Source organism: Heptranchias perlo, chromosome 13 (assembly GCF_035084215.1).
Source record: "Heptranchias perlo isolate sHepPer1 chromosome 13, sHepPer1.hap1, whole genome shotgun sequence".
In the NCBI taxonomy this organism is placed as follows: Eukaryota; Metazoa; Chordata; class Chondrichthyes; order Hexanchiformes; family Hexanchidae; genus Heptranchias; species Heptranchias perlo.
Window position 1 is genome coordinate 47,512,897 of NC_090337.1, and position 16,649 is coordinate 47,529,545.

The 16,649-nt window shown below is 41.3% G+C and overlaps 2 long non-coding RNA genes across 2 annotated transcripts in view; one reads left to right on the top strand and one right to left on the bottom strand.

Annotated features, from left to right (window-relative positions):
* The window catches only part of LOC137331081 (uncharacterized), a 59,679-nt gene extending 43,519 nt beyond the window's left edge, over positions 1-16,160 (bottom strand). The window contains exon 1 of the long non-coding RNA XR_010965371.1: positions 16,054-16,160. This is a non-coding gene — a long non-coding RNA (uncharacterized lncRNA). The remainder of the gene's footprint in view (positions 1-16,053) is intronic.
* LOC137331080 (uncharacterized) lies at positions 450-2,467 on the top strand. Its single transcript, XR_010965370.1, has 2 exons — positions 450-558; positions 2,222-2,467. It is a non-coding gene; the product is annotated as an uncharacterized lncRNA (long non-coding RNA).
* Positions 16,161-16,649: the final 489 nt, after the last annotated feature.

Here is a 16,649-nt window from a genome sequence, read left to right on the forward strand (position 1 = left end):
TAGGTTTCCTATGTAGTTTCCAAGATGGTGGCAGGATGTAGTTCTTTTCTGCAACCGATTTGATAAGTTCTGTTCATTTTCTGGAATTTGATTGATCCCAACGGCCACGGAGTTAGGAGGGCGCAATATGGTCCAGAGATCAAACCTTCACCGATGGTCAGAGTTTTTAAATATTATAAATAGGTGTAAATTAACTAAATTGAAATAAGAATTTTGAACAAAGTGTTGAAGAGATTTTTTTTTCCCAGATGACTTTGCCATTTTTTTGTAATGAGTTATTATTCAATTTCTATTTTGGCCGGGGGTAGATTTCTAGGATGCATTCCACATATGAGAGCTTTTTGTTTATATATTATATTTTCCTTAACTATCCCTACTTGTCTCAGTTCTAATGAATTCATCATGTTTTTTTTCTATTACCAGCCTCTGTTCTGCTGTGCTACAGTGAATATGCAGACTTGGGGTATCAATGGATCTTTTCTATGACCTGATTTGTATTTCCATCTGACAGTGAGCTCCCGAGGAACAGATACAATGTAGAGAACACACAGCAAAAAGGTGCAATTCATTGTCACATTGTAAAAATTATTTGCATCTAGTATAATACTGGAATCTGATTGCTTTGTAAAGTAGTTGCTAGTTTAGTAAGTCACAGAGTAAGGCCATTGTTGGAGCTGCTCGTGTGTAGTGATCTTCCAGTTACTGTATTTGCCAGTGGTCTATACCTGCTGGTGGGGGTACTTCTGTCAATTATATCTGTATGGATCTTTCAAATAAACTTACACAAGCATTTCTATTAAAAATAAATGGGACATCAACAACAAAGAAAGCTTCAACAATGGTGTAATGGTTTTTAAAGTTGCTATTACAGGATTCCAGTTTCATTTTCATGGAAAATGTTCAACTGTTTTATGTTTAATCTGTTGAGTCAATCTAGAATATTAGATCCACAGTTTTTGAAGAGGTTAGCAACAGCATGAAGAGGCCAGGGAAGCCGATATGTGATAAGGCCAACATAAACATTTTCACTCAACACCCAAAACACAGCAATGCATTTATACAAAGAGTACCGTGAAAAAAATATTTAATGTTCACTGTTATTTTAATGTTCACTGTTATATTTGACCAGTTTTAACTTTTAGTGCTGAAAAGTCTTTATACAGCTTTCATAATATAAACATATTGCTGTCATAACGTTTGCAATCTTTATAACATTCATCATTAGGAATTTTTTTAAAAAGTTAAACCATTGTCTTCAGGAATGATGGGGAGTAAATCAATGAGGGGAGGGGAGATGGCCCATTGTTACACATGTACACATCTCCCCTCCCTCCACTCACTGATTTTCTCCCCTTCGTTCCTGAAGACAGTTCTCCATGCTGTAGCACAGTTCTGGCCAATTTTTCATTCCATTATTCAGGACACAAACTTATTTTAATACCCTATTATTGCCCTCACTGACATCAACTATCTCTACCCAGGCCAGGACTTTGAGTCTCTCCAGGTCTGCACCTTTCAGTACGACAACATACTGAGCCTTCACTCTTTTCTTTACTATAGCCCATTTGGTAAGTTCAGTTCCGGAATCTGATTGATCACTGCGCCATCACAGAGACACATCGATTTCTTAACCAACTAAAAAATAATGTGTAGAAATATTCTGTAAACATACAATTGCAAGATAAAATCAAATGAGCTAACCGTTTAATGGGTTATGTGGCAGCCAAAGTTATGGAACTGAGCATTTTCCTGTATTCCAGTAATCTTAAACTAGTTTATCTCAATATTATTGTGGTCCTATCATTTAAAATAAATAAAATATCAGAGATACTGATGACCCGAGGTTATATTTTTAGTATTTCTTCCAGTTTATAAAATATCTTACTAGCCATATCTCATTACATGTTCCCACTTTCCGGTGACCGCTGCTGGAAAGTGTACCTGGATGGACATCAAGGGGGTGAAAGTGCTCTTACCACACAGATACTTAAATGGAAGTTAGCTTAATTTGCTAAACATCTATTTTCCTGGCCTAAAAAACTCACTGTGGGCCAATCTAGCCATGGACGGACAATAACTATAATGAAGAACATAGGATATAGTCAATGGTATGAGGACAAGGAAAATTACTTTGTACAGTGCAGGAGAAACCATTAATAACCAACCTAAAATACACACCATAAAATAGCTAATCATTCAATTCATATATTCTTCTCTACAGAAAAAGGCACGGTGCTACAAAAGGCAGCAAGCACATATGTACATGTGCTCTCAGGAAGCCAAAACCCTCACCCACTTCAAAAGGTTACAACGGAGGTCATCAGATGCGAGGATGTACACAGCGTGGGTGACAGACTAAGCTGAAGGAGAGGAACGTGCTCCTGCTTTTTATAGTTGCAATGGCAAACCTTATCTGCGCAATGATGTTTCAGCTGGTGTGAAGCAATAAATGTGGTGTGTTGTGAAATGTGTCATGTATTATCTATGCAACCACAATATGGAACAGGCTGCAGATTCACTTATCATGTGCACTTTTTTCCCCATTACAGATATGTTAGAAGCACATAATCAGCAACAAACCTTACCACACCACTCAGCGTCGTCATCACTTGAAGCAGACACCAAGCCAGAATGTAGGCCATTGATGATTTCACAGATTTAGAGGAAGAAGCGCAGGGTCAGGCACTTTACACATGTGTGTTAAAAGCAGGAGGCTGCAAGAGGGATGGCTGCTGCTGAGCCGAGGCCTATGATCATCACAGTCCACATTTATTTACTTCATGCTTCAGTCTTCATGGGACCGACTATGAAATCAAAAGTATTCAGCAACATGAATGACTGCACCAATCACTTGCTTCCTTGCCGAGCTCGATGCAAACTTGCTTCAGTACAGTTGAGTAATGTCAGGCAGCACAGATTTTCTGCTTTGCTGACTGCCATTAAACAGCATGCAGCATTAGCTTGCAGGCAACAAGCAGAATTGAAACGTTTCTTAGGAGTACACCCACTGGTACTATTGAAGCATTAAAGTCTACACTCTTATGATATGCTAATGGCTGGCCTCAGTGTGCCAGAGAACCACGATTGAGGAATTCAAAATCTGAGCAGTGCAACTACTTGTGCTGAAGCTGGCATGAGGGTATGGCCTCCGTAAGTCCACAGTTCACCAACACAAATGGCACAAGGGAGAAACAAAGCATCAAATAACATTACTCAGGATAATACTGGAGGTACACGGTGTGTAAAAACACAGCACATCATTTTAAACTTTGTAGTCATTGTTTTATTTCAATTCCCACCCACCCCCCCCCCACCCCAGATAAACAGTAACAATGAAAGGCTAGTTAAAAACAGAATATCCAATGAAACATAAAAATAGGCATTGGGCAAAGAAATTCTCAAAATGGCCTGGTGAGCTTCCTCCAGTGGCTGCTGTGCTTCTGCTAACTGATTGTCATTATCTGTCTTCTGCTGTGCCATGGCTTGTTGCTAGTCCTCATCCAAGTGCTCGCCCCTTCCATTGCTGTGTCATGCAGGATGCTGCACACCACAATGCCCTCAGCCAGCTTTCTCCGGGACATACTGCAAAGTGCCCAAATGCAGTCCAAATATCAAAAACAATGGGTGTCATTTTAACCTAACCCGCCCGTCAGGTGCAGTGCTGATTTTACACCCCGCCTGATTTTCCTCTCCATTGAAGTCAACGGAAAGTAATATTAGCCATGGTGTAAAACGGGCATTCCATCCGATCCTGTGGTTTTCCCGCCTGGCTCCTGCATGTGCTTTACTGTAGGCTCTGTGCTGAAGGGTACAGGGATGTGCAGCAATGAAAGGAGTCACATTTTGGACAGGTATCTCAGAGGAACTAACTGTTCAACCTCAGGCCACCTGGAAAAGATAGGAGTCCCACAATTCCTTTAAGAATATGGGCATCGTGATCACTGCGACGGATAAAAAGTGAAGTTCACAAGAAAAGTTTCCAAAGATTAAATTCCACACACCCATCAGGGATGCTACACTTAAAGGGAGCACTGGACAGAGATAGGACTATGACACTGTTGCCCGATTCTACGCTGTCTGTACAACATTGTGTTACCAGTATGTGTGCATAATGTGACACATCGATTCATACTGCACTTTGTAGTAATATAGCACCTTTAATGTAGAATAATCATTAATATGATGGGTACTGGTAGGCAAGCAGAAGTAAATTTGCAGATTTGTCTTTAACTGCTTAATAAACCAAAAACATTAAAGTTGGGTCTGTACATTAATATGTGGAGGAATTTTAGGTGCACAGGCAAAATGTGCCATGTTCCATCAATATTAACGCATTAAATACACTTGCCACATGCATTTCATCGAATGTACAAAGAGAAGCTTCGAAGATCAGGCTTAGTTGTGATGCTCCCTAGGATTGACCAGCCTGCAGACACTCAAGGGGGAATTTAATTTTCTTTAAGAATGCCCACTAAGGTTAGCACCAGGAAACTGCCAGCATCTGTGGAACTATGCTCCTGGCTGAGTTACCACCTTCAAGAGGTGAGTAAAGTAAAGTTTGGTGGGGAACCTAATTTGTGATTTAATTGTTTCTATAAAGGAAGATGCTAATTTCACTGGGTATGGAAATAAACAAAATTCTCAAAAAATGATGTTAGTAATGAATTTATAGTTCCATCCATTGAAGATTTTAAATCTGTCGAAGTATTAATTAGGCAGGAGAAAACAATGTAGAAAACACTATGGAAAACGACAGATGTACTAGATCCCATATGAAGAAAATGTCCTGTAAGATTTGAATATTTATTATGTATTAAAATCACTGTGTGGGTCACAACATTCCATTTCAAATAACATTGAAAATTCCTATGTCAGGCTCTGTCAATAGGAATACCCACAGGAAAACTGTCAACATTCACCTGCGTACTAGGTTATGCACTGTGATAGGAGTTTTCAATGTTATGTGGCGTTAGCTGCAAAAGCAACTGTTACAATATAGTGGGAGTCATTTTTACATTGGTGCGGTTATAAAACAGGCGGTTGTGGATTGGCCGCCATGATACACCCCGTTTTATTTCCTTTCCATTGACTCGTAACACCACAGGAGATCAACCAGTTTCACGTAAAATCCCATAGGACCAGATGTTCTGAGTAGAGGACCAAGAATGTAAAAGGAAGCCTGAAAATTTCAGTTCCTTTTCAAAAAAGGATATATTTGTATTCTTTTTGTAAGAGCATAATCTCTTATGATTGTCCTTTAATTTTCATACTTTCTGACTCAATTTAATCCAAGTAGCATGGTTAATGATACATATGGACATACAAGTATACATTGTAGTTTCTTTTTTCCTTTGGTTCCTTTCTGCTGCTCCATAATTTTCAGCCTTTGCCCTTTTAACAGTTAATGTATTCTGTGGTAAACTTTAACTAAATCACTTACAAAGGAGCCTACATTATAATCCTATTTGTTTCAGAACCTTATTCCAAAAGATTTTTGAACAGGATACAGTGTAAATGTAAAGTTTCATTTCAATAGTCTACACAGTCTACATTCTTCTACATGGCTCCATGTAAATCCTATAGGATTTTTATTATATCTGGTGGGATGGAATAAGATCCTTTCAAGACAACTTCAAATTTATATGGAATGAATGGTAAAGGTCTTGAGTACTTCAAACATACCTTATTGAATTATATGGAAACAATTATAATTCTAAATACCATGGTGTTAATATTAACGTATTAGTAAATCCGTATGCAATTTGTGTCTATATTTTACCCTAAGCGAGCTATTGCTCAATAGTACTAGACTTTGAAACAATATTATTCCACTATCATTTTGCCCTCTGATCTTCAAATAAAAACAAAAGTGAAATATCTGGGCCACAATTTTCTCTCAAGTTTGGAGTTGTCGAAAACTGCCCGTCCCTTCAGCTTCGACCACATTTGACTATAGTTCACGATTTCAAACAGATGTCATCACCCCTCAGAAGATTTTACAAGGATTTGATTGTTCCAAATGTCATTCAGCCCCTGACCTGAGAGGAGGGGGTCATGTTTTCTCTGAACTCTGACTTTTGACAGGATATATGACTGCCGTGTGGTTTGAGACCCTGCACCTTGAGGGTACTCCAAAAAAAATCATGCTTAAACCACTCTGAACTATATTTATAAACATGCTTACAAATACAGTTCCTTACTTGAAATGCAATCTTGAAAGGCAATGAAACCCATAAAGAAATGTATTTTTCTTGACATCTGCCTAAGCAATTTGAACAGAATTCCTAACTCATATTTGTAGAATTACCCTTTTCCCTTTAGCCAATCTCATTTTTATATCGTATTTTCCAATTGTGTTTCCCTGTCATGAATTTAGGAGTTTAACCTATATTTCACGTTATGCTGTGCTTTTGCTGGTTCAGAGGAACAGGAATCCTCATTCCATGTTGTGATGTTCACTGCCATCTAGTGATTCAAGACTATAATAGTGGCAGCTTGTGGTTCCTGGCATAACATATAGATAGGTATACACTGACTACTAATTATGATTTGAAAGAGATGTTTAAAAGGACATCAGTCAGACATTGTCCCATTGCAATTTTAGCAGCAAAAGGAAGGACAAGTTGATTTTTTTTCAACATCCTGAATAGCAATTTACTTTAGCGACAATCAACAGTTCCATAACATAACATTCTTGCTCTTTAATAAACTTGCTTTGAAAGTGCCTCAATAGATCTTAAAAGGACAAGGAGAAATCTTACAGAACAAACCATTTTTTTCCACATGGGGTAGGATTTGTTCCCAGATTATGTTTTGCCAATAGGATATCCTGCAGGTTATTTGGGGAATTATTCCTCAATAGTGTGGACTCTTCCATCTTTGCAATGCAATTGTTGCGTAATAATTCAGCAACAATTTACACAGCACTTCACACCGAGATCAGTTTTTCAGATTTCAAACCACATTGAAAATAATGCCTGTGTGAGCAGCCATCTTGACCAAGCTTGACATTCACCTGGTTAAATAGTACTTGATTCATTAGCGTTGCCCAATTTATCCCCCTACAATCTATTTATAGGCTATTATCACCATCACACAATCATCTCCCAGGCAAAGCAGGGTGGACTGTTGCAGACATTTCTCTACAGCTGCTTTCCCATGCTCCACCAACATATGAGCCTGTGTCACTGACCCTACTCCTCTATCTCCAAAGGTGCAATATCTCACGTCTGTATGGAGCTCCATCTAGTGATTCAGCTGGGAAATTCTCTCGGCTGAAACAATTCAACACAAATCATTATTAGTCGTAAGCCTCCAAGCTCCTGAACATTCTTTTATCAAACTGTGTACTATTGAAAATGAAACACACTCTAAAATACTGCAATCCTATGTGAACATTGCAATTCTGGGCCTGGAATTTCCTGCATGGGCGCAACCCGGAAGTTGGACCCAAAATTCCGCCCATTCCGCCAGTCAAGTTACAGTCAAATTTCCTGCCAATTTTATTAGCACACACCCAAACGTAAAATGGGTGTAAATCAGCATAATTATCCAGCATGGTTTGAATATAATTGGAATAGAACCAATGGGGCCTCAGGGCTAGGGTGGAGGACTCTAAAAGTGGGAGTAAATAGTTTGTTCAAATTTGTAAAGAGAGTTTAATGTTGCCATAAAACACTTTGTAATTAAAATATGTTTCTCAGGGTCTAGTTAACAATTCGTTGAAATGTCTACAAATAGTTTAACTTTGTCAGGCATCATTTTTTTGGTAACAATTTGCATTTAAAGTTATGAAACATTTTTTTTTATAATGCAACAGTTTTTGAAGCTAAAGAGAGTTGTGTCTGACTTCTCCTGGTTGCGACCTCTATGGCAGTGCCCATTGTGTAAAAGCCTGTAACCAGCTGCGCTCTGACTGTCCTGCCCCCTCGAAGCGAAGCCTCCTGTGGACGCACCACGTCCCTTGGCTCTGGTTTCCGCAGTCCAGGATCATCTTCTTCAATTGGCTCCTCCCCAGCTGTGTCCAGGACTTCTGTCATGGCATAGTTGTGCAGGGCACAGCACACAATGACTATCCTCGTTACCCTCTCTGGGGAGTATTGGAGGATATCCCCAGACCTGTCCAAGCACCTGAAGCGTCTCTTCATCATCCTAATGGTCCTCTCAACCACCTGTCTGGTGGACACCATGTATCTGATTGTCCTTCTCCTATGCTTCGGTCTGCAGAATACGAAAAGGCATCATCAGCCATGGTAGCAAGGGGTAAGCCTTATCATCTTCTACTGGGCTCCCATCCTCAGGCATGCGTGCGATGACCATGACAGGCACCTGTGTGCTGCGCGTTTGCATGCAAGGTGTGCAGCGAGGCGTCGCAGACCATCTGAACATTGAAGGAGTGGTAACTCTTTCTGTTCATGTAGTTTTGCGGGTTCTAATGCGTAGCCTTTAGTGCCATGGTGTTCCGTCGATCACAGCAAGCACTCTGGAGAAGCCTGCAATCCTGTAGAAACTCAACGTTTTCTGCCTTTGCTTCACCACGGACATTCCAAATCCGATGAACTCCCCAACGAAACTGGGTGTCAGCTACCTGCCGAATGCAGGCCCTCACTGCCCCTTGACTAATCCTGCACAGGTCCTCATGAATGCCTGGAAGGACCCAGACCCATAAAAGTTGAGGGCCATGGCCACCTTCATTTCTACAGTTAAGGCTCTGCTGCATGAGGACTGCGGCTTTAAGTGATCGCAGAGAAAGTCGCCCGACTGGCCTCCTTTATAAAGCGCAGCCATCGCAGTGTCAGCTTTTCATACATCACCTGGAATCATCAGCTCGCTCCTGGCCGTGTACTTGCATATGGGGTGCTGTCTCCGCTGGTGATGCTTCACTCTCCAGGTCTCCTGTCTCTGGTTCTCTTCCTCCTATTCCTCCTCCCCATTATAATACCATGATGTGGAGATGCCAGTGATGGACTGGGGTTGACAAATGTAAGGAATCTTACAACACCAGGTTATAGTCCAACTGTTTTATTTGAAAATCACAAGCTTTCGGGCACAATCGAAAGCTTGTGATTTTCAAATAAAACAGTTGGACTATAACCTGGTGTTGTAAGATTCCTTGCAATTATAATACCAAGCAGGGATAGAGCCAGCAAAAGAGCCATTTTTGTTTATAAAATTGATTATAAAATGGCCGTCTGCAGTAAAAGTAGGAGAATGGAGAATGGCTTCAATGCTTCCTGGAGCAACTGATTTCACCTGTTTCAGGTGACTATGGCTGCTTGTGTGCCTGAAAATTTGGTCACAATTGGAAGAGAACCTCTGAACAAGCACAATTGCATGAAACCCGCATCTGTAATTTGGGGCGGGGGTCAGTGTTATGGGCAGAGATGCATATGGGCAGAGGGATCGATAGATACTTGTAAAAGATCAAAGAGATTTGGGTGTATTATACTTACATGCGTAACTCAAGTCAAAAATCCATGATCTTTTAGGTCATGTATTTGCTTCGCGCCTTGATTGCACGTGTCTCTGGGCACAAATACGCAGGAAATTCCAGGACCTGGTGTTATTCAGCTAGATGGTAGATAAAAAAACACTCTTCTAGGCTAATTATCATGCTAATTTAGCTTGGAGTGAAAATCACTGATCTTCAAGACCAAATTGCTATTAGATTGAAATGCTCAGATTCATTGAGAGATGGCTGACATAGATTGGTTGGCATGATGTGGAGATGCCGATGATGGACTGGGGTTGACAATTGTAAACAATGTTCACCTGAGGAAGGAGGTAGCCTCCGAAAGCTTGTGAATTTAAAATAAAATTGCTGGACTATAACTTGGTGTTGTAAAATTGTTTACAATAGATTGGTTGGGGCAGGGAAGAAAGCCACAGGAAAGAACTTTTTATTCAAAGTACTCCTCCAGTCTATGTAGAAATACAATAGACTCACCATTAATTTTACTTTATATTTTCACAATCATAGAATGATATAGCACAGAAGGAGGCCATTTGGCCCAACATGCCTGCACCGGCATTAGTCCCATTCCCCTGCTCTTTCCCCATAGCCCTGCAAATATTTTCTCTTCAAGTATTTATCCAATTCCCTTTTGAAAGTTACTATTGAATTTGCTTCCACCACCCTTTCAGGCAGTGCATTCCAGGTCAGATCAACTCACTATGTAAATTTTTTCTCCCCCATGCCGCCTCTGGTTCTTTTGCCAATTACCTTAAATCTGTGTCCTCTAGTCAACGACCCTTCTGCCACTGGGAACAGTTTCTCCTTATTTACTCTATCAAAACCCTTCATGATTTTGAACACCTCTATCAAATCTCCCCTTAACCTTCTCTGCTCTAAGGAGAACAATTCCAGCTATTCTCCACATAACCGAAATCCCGCATCCCTGGTACCATTCTGGTAAATCTCCTCTGCACCCTCTCCAAGGCTTTGATAACCTACCTAAAGTATGGTGCCCAGAATTGGCCACAATACTACAGCTGGGACCTAACCAGTGTTTCATAAAGATTTAGCATAACTTCCTTGCTTTTGTACTGTATGCCTCTATTTATAAAGCCAAGGATCCCGTATGCCTTTTTAAGAGCTTCATCAACTTGTTGTGCCACCTTCAAAGATTTGTGTACATACACCCCCAGTTGTCTCTGTTCCTGTCCCCCCTTTAAAACATTAATCTTAATGTAGGGATGGAGACCATCAATTTGGGTTCCCCTCACTACCAGGCCATTCCAGTACTATCACTAATGGGGAGCAACCACAGGCATCCCAGACTGCTCCGTAGTAAAAAGCAGCTGTAAATAGCTGAGGTTGTACCTTAAAACTGGCGAGAGAGTTGATCTGAAGCTGGGAAACCACGCTACAAGCTGGAGGTACAGATTTCCCAGCCTGCGGCATGGTTTCCCAGGGCAGAGCAGATCTAGATCAACTTTCAGACCAGTTCGGAGTCGTGGCCTTCAAAGTTTACTAGCGCTTCATTCTGGGGCACTCTCCATCAGTGACATTATCAGAGCAGCCCAGCAGGAAGGGAGACCCTTAACACCACCAATAATATTCACGTTTCCACAAAAACATTTATAAAATAATGGTGCATCTATTATTTTTTCTATAGGAAAATGGGAGCGCTTTGAATAAAAAGCACTCGCCCATGATCTTGCTTCCCCTTTGAGTAGCATTTACCTGGCACATAGTAATTCCTGTAGTAATCTGGGAGTTCTGCATTCGTGCTTGGAATGCAATGCAGCCCTGTTGTTATGTTAACAACAGGAAACTGCTGGTAAATCCTGGCTTTGCACACACGTCAGTAATACAATGATCCCTCTCTATTCCCAAGACAAATCATTTTTCAGCATCACTGTCACTCTGCTCTAGTTTTCGCCTTTGATACTTGTATCTGGGAAATGGGGCCAACTCAAATGAGTCACCTCTTTGCAGCACTCTTCACTTTCTCCTCCCATTGACAGTTCCTATTACAACAGCAGCAGTATCAAAACGTTACAACATGGTTTATGCAGGCACCTTTGACAGTCCTGGGGGTGTTCTCCCTATGACCAACAAGAATGCCTGGACTAGCACAAGATATGTTTGATGTTAAGAGATTTATTCTTGACATGTTCTTTTGAATCATAACGTTTTCAGTGATCATCAAGTCGAGAGTTGCCAATGTTGGAGTATGCAATACCCTTTCCCATTATGTCACCAGTGTCAGCAACAAGCACTCACAGCATAGATACAGCATAGACCAGACGCACAGCAAAGCTCTCTCTGCTCATCTCCAAAAACATGCATTAACATAAACTCACAAAATATCCTTACTGCAAAAGTAAAATTTCCTGCTTCTCACACCAGCCATACTTACAGCCTCTCTGTGTAAGAATATCAGTTATTTTTTTTATTTTTTTTTATTCGTTCATGGGATGTGGGCGTCGCTGACGAGGCCAGCATTTATTGCCCATCCCTAATTGCCCTCGAGAAGGTGGTGGTGAGCCGCCTTCTTGAACCGCTGCAGTCCGTGTGGTGACGGTTCTCCCACAGTGCTGTTAGGAAGGGAGTTCCAGGATTTTGACCCAGCGACGATGAAGGAACGGCGATATATTTCCAAGTCGGGATGGTGTGTGACTTGGAGGGGAACGTGCAGGTGGTGTTGTTTCCATGTGCCTGCTGCTCTTGTCCTTCTAGGTGGTAGAGGTCGCGGGTTTGGGAGGTGCTGTCGAAGAAGCCTTGGCGAGTTATGGTCTACTACTGTAAGTCACTTAATTCAAATTATTGGATAATTCAAATTGCACGCTAAGTGCCATTTTAATGCAATTTGAATTATCAGGAGACTGTAGTGTTAATTTGTTGGCAGTTTTATGCATTGAGCTCTCAGCCATTATGTATTGTGTTGTGACTGTCCCAAATCCGTTTCATGTAGAATAGTTATAGAACACAGAGGAGAATCTCATGATAATTCTGGACTAGAGTCAAGGTTAGATGCTTGAGGTGAAATGAGTCTGGGTAATGCACCCAGTTCTCCGCATTCTTTTCAGGTGAGGATAAGTACGTAAAAGATTGCTGCTCAGTACAGTAATACACTCATCTCCAGTTAACTGGCTGACCCCATAACTTTATTATTTTACATGTAAGAAAAAGTGTTTCTGTAACAATTTGTCAAAATGCACAGTTGAGTTTTAAATACAACGCGGGCGATTTTCGTCTTCAGGTGTAAAACAGTTGGGGGTAGATTTTCAACTTGCCACCAGGGGGCAAAACTGGCATTGCGGATCGGGTGCTTATTATAGAACCCACCCGTTCTGTTTCATTAAAATCAACAGAAATTAAAATCAGGCAGTTTCTATAATGGGTGGCCAGTCCACAATATCAGTTTTACACTCGGGCGGTAAGTTGAAAATCTACCCCTTCTACTCTAGTTTGCACTGCTTTAAGAGCCACCAGAATCCCAAGTGCTAATAGCACTCAATTTTTAAGTTTAAACTTATTTGCATTAAGATTCACAACTCCAGGTGCAAACTGCGCAGGATGTAAGGATGACGCCAGTGGTAGGAGATGATAATTATGTGCAAGTCAAATTTAAAGGAATAGGGTGAATCAAAAGGGATTGTCACAAAGAGGGGGGAAAGATTAATTTAGAAAGCTTCTGGAGAACAATAAAAGGCATCTCAACCCATCAGGAATCTTTCTCAAGGCTGAAGGAGCAAAGGATTAAGAAATGGCAGGCCAGGATGAAGGATGGCCAGGTTGAGGTGCAGGCATGAATCTGCAGACAAGTGACGGTACAGCCAGCATTTGGCCCCCTCCTTAGGACTGCTAAAGTCAAGGTGGTGCTACATGAAATGCACGCAAGGAGAGGGTTTCCTCTGCACCACTCTACTGCACCATCCCATGCCACCAGCACTGCAGCATGCCTGCAAGAGGTGCAGCAATGTATCAAGCCACAGGTGACCGTTGCTGTATCTGCACACGTGCAAGCTCTGTGCTGCATGGTAGCTGCTGGTATCCTGGCAGCGACTGGCCCCTTTGCTTATCCAGACTCTGAGAAGGCAGGTTTCCACAGTTGTTTCCAGCTAGGGTTTGCGAGAGCCGCAAAAATGGTTGGTGGTATCTTGACAGGTGCAGCCAAACAGGACATACAGCCTCCTGATCACCCTGGCATGCCTTCTTTCATGCAATATCATGTGAAGCATGACATACTGTGATTAGGATGCTTCTAAAGAACTGTGGTGAATAAAGAACTTAAGCTAATGTTAATATTCACTCACTCAAATATAAAGGTCCGTAGACAAGATTTGAAGGGAGATGGCATTGTAAACAAAGAAGATGGTGCAGGAGAAAGTACCGCACTCGCGTTTTTATGGAAACTAAAGTTCAATGTGGCTCTGCTTTACTGGTGGTACACATTGGAATTAAGTCCACGAAGTCCGCAATGCACGACTGCCCTATGGATAAATGTCCAAAAAGCTGAATTAGGCTCTTGGTGAGCCCAAGCCGCAAGATTTGTGAACCTTGTTCAAAAGTCCTCGCAAATAGAACGGATTTGCGATAAAATGTTGAAGTACTAAAACCAAAAATGATGAGTAGCTGAAAACATGGCCGTCCGCTAAGAAAGTCCAGCTACAAGTGATAAAAAGTTTGGGGTCACCCGATTTCGTTGCAAGGGCTAGTATTGACGCTGATTGGCTTAGCGTCACAGAGTCATTGCAATTACGGTGTACGTGAAGGTACATTTCATGTAAAATGAGTCACTACAGAACCTTCCAGCATAAGGGTTAGACAAGTGAGCTCATCTCATTGTGATGCCACTGGGAGGTCTGCTGATTCAGCAGTTATTGGGAAGAGAATCCTCCACCAACATCATCTACCAGTGGGAGGTTTTCTACTTCTCTCTGCAGATATTGTGATGTGGGCGGAGGGCTCTGAGCAGCTCTCGGGCAGCCTGACCTGCCTGGCATCCCTCTGCTGGTCCCCTTTTTCTCCAAACAAATCAGCGTGAAGGCATCTTGGTGGCAAACTCTGGTGTCAATAAAGTAGCCTGGGATAAAATGGATAACTGCATCTGGCATAAATGCTCATGAAAGCCTAAGTGCCAACTGGAAATAAATAAAACTACAAGAACGGCCTTCAAAAGGCCTAATGGACATACCATTAAAAAGTGTTTTGGGTGAGAGCGTCAGACCCCAGCCACAGGCTCGACCTGAAAATCAAGCAGATCCTTAAACAAGCAAGAATCCAGCGGAACTAATTTCCACTGAATTCCTGCTCTTCTACCGTCCTGTGTCAGCACCAAGTCAGGGCAGTAGCGAGAGGAAAATCACCTCCAATGAAATATAATCCATTTTTGTTAAAATCTAATGGTAGGGCTGCTTTTTTAAAGTGACAATAAAAGAAAGAATAAGTTGAAACATGACACACACTGAGAAATGAGTGTAGTGATAGCAGTGATTTTATTTTCAGTGATATTTAGCAGTGCTACTGTAGTTTGATCACGGTGGGATAGGGACATTAAAATAAATCATTGAGGTAAAGTAAGCATTCCCAAAAACATTTTATTAAAAAATAGCTTTTGAGGATGGGGTGGAAATCATGCAGTAGCTGACTGTCCTTTCAGTTCTGGGTCTGAATTGAAACCTAACTGAGAATGTCCCCTTTCTGCTCACCTTAAGATGTTATTTGTAATTACTCAGTTCCATTGGACAGAAGCCCATGTGTAACACTGCTCAGAATTTGGCACTAATTAACACTAAATTCAACAGTTTCACTCAGAGAGTCCATAAGTACGAGTGGTTTGGATAAGGAAATTTGTTGGGGAGAGTAAAGAATATTTTAGTGTGCATCTGGCCCGTATTATATCTGATTTGACAATACAGCCTGTATGAGTAAGATTGCTGGTTTTGTGCCAAATTCTCAGCAGTTTTGATCTGTGGGCCCATACCCACTTCAAATTGGATTGAGCCTAACTTATTACATGTTGGATGCTCACAGCCAGCAAGCAGAGGATACTTTCATGCCATCAAATTGTGGCTGGATTTGGAGATAGTTCAGAGATGAAACGATAGTGTGCTGACCCACTGCATTGCCCAGGCCTCGTTTTAATTAAACGCAATCATTTTCTTTTGCTTGTCTTATTATGTTGATTGATTGATTTTTGTTTTGGGCAGACAGTGAGTGTTGATGGAATTATTGGGGAATTGAATTGGAAGAGCTACTGAGTCAAGATAATGCAAGGAAGCAGAATTATCCAAATCACTCAGGCTTGAGTAGAGACAATGCATGGGTACAGAATTATCATCCACAGTTGAAATGACAATTTCTGAAATCCCCTGGGATAACAGTAATAATGATAACTGATATTTCAGCTCCCTCACAATGAAGCTCAGAAACCACTCAGTTCCCCTGCTCATCAGCACTAACAATTTAAACAAATATATATTTCTAATTTTGAAAAGGAATCCAGAGGCTGAAATTGTCTAAGCTTCTAATCAATTAAATGCATGCACTCCTGCTTCTCCTGGCCCATAAAGAAACTTAAAACATTTTTTAAAAAAACTTACCTTGCCCTGGCTGCTTTTCCCAGCTGGTTTTACCTGGCAGGGAAGTCATCACTGCCCCCCAACTCAGGTTAAATTAGCAGTTCGGGCCCCGATGACATCATCGGAAACTGATCTGTATATTTAAGAAGGACCTTGCCAGCTTCGGGTGGGTGTCCTTGCTGCCTGCAATTTAAAAATGCAGTCGGCCGGAGTGGGGCAGGAAAGGAGTGGGTAAGTCCCCTTCTTCATTATAACTGCACACCACGCCCCCCTTCCCCCCCCTCACCTGGTTTCCTTCAGGCGGGGGATTTAAAATCAACTCCATTGACTTTGCAATTCTGCAGTTGCAGAGTGCTCCCAAATCCATGAGGCTTCCCACTATGGGAATAAAAGTCACAAAACAAATACATGAAGTATTTCCCATTTGAGTCTTTCCGATGTACTAAGAACAATCAAACACGTAAAATTACATATTTTCTTTGATAATTTTGATGAATCTTATCAACTGTTTTTGGTAATGTACACATGCTGTTTATTATTTTGGGTCTAGGGTGGCAGGAACTTAGAAAGTAAAAGAGAGATAAAAGTAAAAAAAAACAAAGGGAAAGTGAGAGAAA